Here is a 4,344-nt window from a genome sequence, read left to right as displayed (position 1 = left end):
ACCAGTATGACTAGATTGCCTGGGGGCAGCCAAGAACAAAATAAAGGGACAGGTGCTCAAACAAACTGACAAGCATATTTCAACAACCAGTCTGCAGACCCTGCCAGCCAGCCTGTGGACCCCACTGGTCATCCCATCCACAGACCTCAGCAGCAAACTAGCCCACAGACTTTAGTAGTCAGCTAGCTCATGCCCCCATAAATGGTGCCTCATGTGCCCTCACAGATGGCACACAGATATCCAGAAGCTGGCATGGATCTCTGCAGCTGACTCAACTGCAGAATTTGGAGAAGGTTCACAACCTTGTGATTGATTATTCGGGGGGAGGGACAGAACTGGAGCTTGCACCCATTTTTCCGACATCTTGGTGTACTGACCTTGGGAAAAGAATTAAACAGCTCTCAGAACCTGGCATGGCTCTGCAGGATTGAGAGAAGACCTAAAATCCTAAGACTTCTCCTCTAGAAAGGGGTAAGAAGAATAGAACAGGTGCATCCATAGAAAAGTTTTGAGAGACACCCAGAATCTCTAGCAGGGTTGACTAGTAAGGTTCTTTCCCTAATGAAGCCAGTTCATAAAGATTAAAAGAGGTGACTGCTTCTTCAAATGTGCAGATACCAACATAAAGCCACAAGGAACATGAAGAATTGGAAAAACATAACACCAACAGAGAACCAAATAGAACTTCAGTGACTGACCTCAAAGAAATGTAGATCTACACATTTTCTGACAAAGAATTCAAACTAATTGTCTTAAAGAAGCTCAGTGATCTACAAGAGAACACAGAAAAGTAAATGAAGCCAGAAAAATAATACATTAACAAAATGAGAAGTTGAATAAAGAGATAGAAATCATAAAGAATCAAATAGAAATTCTGGAGCTGAGGAATAAAATGACTGAACTGAAAATTCAATAGAGAACATCACACATATGCTTGATTGAACAGAAGAAAGAATCAATGAACTTGAAGACAGATCATTTGAAATTATCCAGTCAGAGGAACAAAGAAAAAAGAATAAAAAAAAAAAAAAGTGAAGAAAGCCTATGGAACTTATGGAACACCATCAAGTGAACTAATTTAGACATTATGGCAATTCCAGAAGTAAAGAAGGAAGAGAAAAAGGCAAAAGCTTATTTTTAAAAATAATGGATGAAAGCTTCCCAAATCTGAGGAGAAAAATGAATATCCAGATTCATGAAGTCTAAAGAACCCTAAAAGATTGAACTTAAAGAGGTCTACACTGAGATACATTATAATTAAATTGTCAAAAGTCAAAGACAAAGGAAGAATTTTGAAAGCAGTGAGAGAAAAATGACTTGTTACTTACAAAGGAGCCTCCATAAGACTATCAGCGGACTTCTCAGCAGAAACCTTGCAGGACAGGAGAGAGTGGAATGACATGTTCAAAGAGCCAATAGGAAAAAATCTTGGCCAACCAAGAATACTATACTTGATAAAACTGTCTTTCAAAAATGAGGAAGAGACAAAGACTTCCCTCGAAAAACAAAAACTGATTAAGTTTGTCACCGCTAGACCTGCCTTACAAGAAATGCTAAATAGAGTAAAGGGAGTTCTTTGAGTTGAAATGAGAGAACACTAAAGAGAAATATGAAAGCAAATGCAAGTATATCTCTCACTGGTAAAAGTAAATATATAGACAAATATAGATTAATGTAACATCCCTGTGTTGTTTCAACGTAGACTATATATTACTACAAAGAAATCAAATCAAAAGAAAGATAGCAAAAGAAAAAGAGAGGAACAAAATAATCACAAAACTGACAGAAAACATATAATGAAATGGCAATAATAAGTCTGTACCTATGAATAATTGCTTTAAATGTATACAAATTAAAGTCATCAATAAAAAGATATGGCCAGGTGCAGAGATATGCATCTGTAGTCCCAGCTACTCAGGAGACTGAACTAGGAGGATTGTTTAAGCCCAGGAGTTCAAGTCCAGTCTGGGCAACACAGTAAAACCCAATCTCTAAAATAATAATAATAATAATAAATAATAATATGGAGTAACTGAATGGATAAGAAACACGTTCCAGGTATATGATATCCGCAAAAGACTCACTTTAGATTTAAGGGTGCACATAGGCTGAAAGTGAAGGGATTGAATAAGATATTCCATATAAATGGTAACCAAGAAAGTATAACTGGTTATACTTAGATAATTAGACATTAAGTCAAAAAATGTCACAAGAGACAAAGAAACTTATACAATGATAAAAGGTCAATTTGACAAGAAGATATAACAATTATAAATAAATATGCACCCAACATCAGAGCACCAAAATATATAATGCAAGCATTGACAAATCTGAAGGAAGAAATAGACAGTAATATAATAATAGTAGGAGACTTCAATACCCCACTTTTATTTTTATTATTATTATTACGAGACATGGTCTCACTCTGTCACCCAGACTGTAGTGGAATGGCATGATCATGGCTCACTACAGCCTCGACCTCCTGGGCTCAAGTAGTCCTCCCACCTCAGCCTCCTGAATAGCTGTGGCCACAGACACGCACCACCACATTCAGCTAATTTTTAATTTTTTTGTTGAAACAGGGCACTACTTTTAATAATTAATAGATCACCCAGACAGAAAACCAATAAGGAAATAGCAGATATGAACAACAGTATAGACCAAATAGACAAACAGACCTAACAGACATATACAGATCATTTCACCCAATAGCAGCAGAATATACATTCTGAAGCATTCATGGAACATTCTGTAGGACAGATCATATGCTAGGTCACAAAACAAGTCTTAACAAATTTAAGAAGATTGAAATCATTTCAAGTATATTTTCTGACCACAATGGAATGAAAGTAGAACTCAATAACAAAAGAAAAACAGCACAATTTAAAAATAAGTGGATATTAAACATTTTTAAACAACCATTGGGTCAAAAAAGAAATCAAAGGAAAATATCTCAAGATCATTGAAAATGAAAACATAGCATAACAAAACTTATGGGATGCAGTAAAAGTAGTACTGAGGGAATTTTATACTGGTAAATGCCTACATTATAAAAGAAGACCTCAAATAAACAACCTAACTTTACACCTCAAGGAACTAGAAAAAGAAGAGCAAACTAAGTTTAAAGTTAGCAGAAAGAGGAAATAATAAAGATTAGAGAGAAATAAATGAAATAGAGAATAGAAAAACAATAGAAAATGTGATGAAACTAAAGGTTGGTGTTTTGAAAATACAAAATTGACAAAACTTTAGCTAGTCTAAGAAAAAAAAAAGGACTCAAATAATTAAAATCAGAAATTAAAGAGAAGACATTGCAATGGAAGCCATAGAAATAAAAAGATCATAAGGAACTATTATGAACAGTTATACACCAACAAACTGGATAATCTAGAAGAAATAGATAAATTCCCAGAAATATAAAACCTACTAAGACTAAATCAAGAAAAAATAGAAATTCTTAACAGACCAGTAACAAATGAGATTGAATCAATAATCAAAAACCATTCAAGAAATTAAAGCCCAGAATCAGATGACTTCACAAGTCAATTCTATCAAACATTTAAAGAAGAATTAATATCAATTCTTTCTAAACTCTTCCAAAAGTAGAACAGAGAACCCTTCCAAACTCATTTCATGAGGTCAGCATCACCCTGATATGAAAGCCAGACAAAGACATCACAAGAAAAGGAAACTATAGGTCATTATCCTTGATGAACATATATGCAAAAATCCTCAACAAAATATTAGCAAACAGAATTCAACAGCATATTAAAAGGATCATTTACTATGACCAAGTGAGACTTGTCCCCTGGGATGAAAAGATGGTTCAATCTATACAAATCAATCAATGTCATACACTGCATTAACAGAATGAAGGATAAAAATTACATGATCATTTCAATACATGCAGGAAAAGCATTTGGCAAAATTTAACACCATTTTATGACAAAATCTTTCAATAAATTAAGTGTAGAAAGAACTTAACTATCACAATAAAGGCCACATATGAAAAGCTCACAGCTAACATCATATTCAATGGTGAAAAATTAAAAACTTTTCCTCTAAGATTTGGAAAAAGACCTTGATGCCTGCTCTTACCACTTCTATTCAACATAGTACTGGAAGGCCTAGCTAGAGAAATTAGGCAGGAAAAATAAATGAAAGACATCTGTATTAATCTGTTCTCATGCTGCAAATAAAGATATGCCCGAGACATGGTAATTTATAAAGGAAAGAGGTTTAATTGACTCACAATTCAGCATGGCTGGGGAGGCCTCACAATCATGGCAGAAGGTGAAGGAAGAGCAAAAGCACGTGTTACATGGCGGTAGGCAAGAATGTGTG

Source organism: Chlorocebus sabaeus, chromosome X (genome assembly GCF_047675955.1).
Source record: "Chlorocebus sabaeus isolate Y175 chromosome X, mChlSab1.0.hap1, whole genome shotgun sequence".
NCBI classification, from domain to species: Eukaryota; Metazoa; Chordata; class Mammalia; order Primates; family Cercopithecidae; genus Chlorocebus; species Chlorocebus sabaeus.
Note: the sequence above shows the minus strand (reverse complement) of the source record.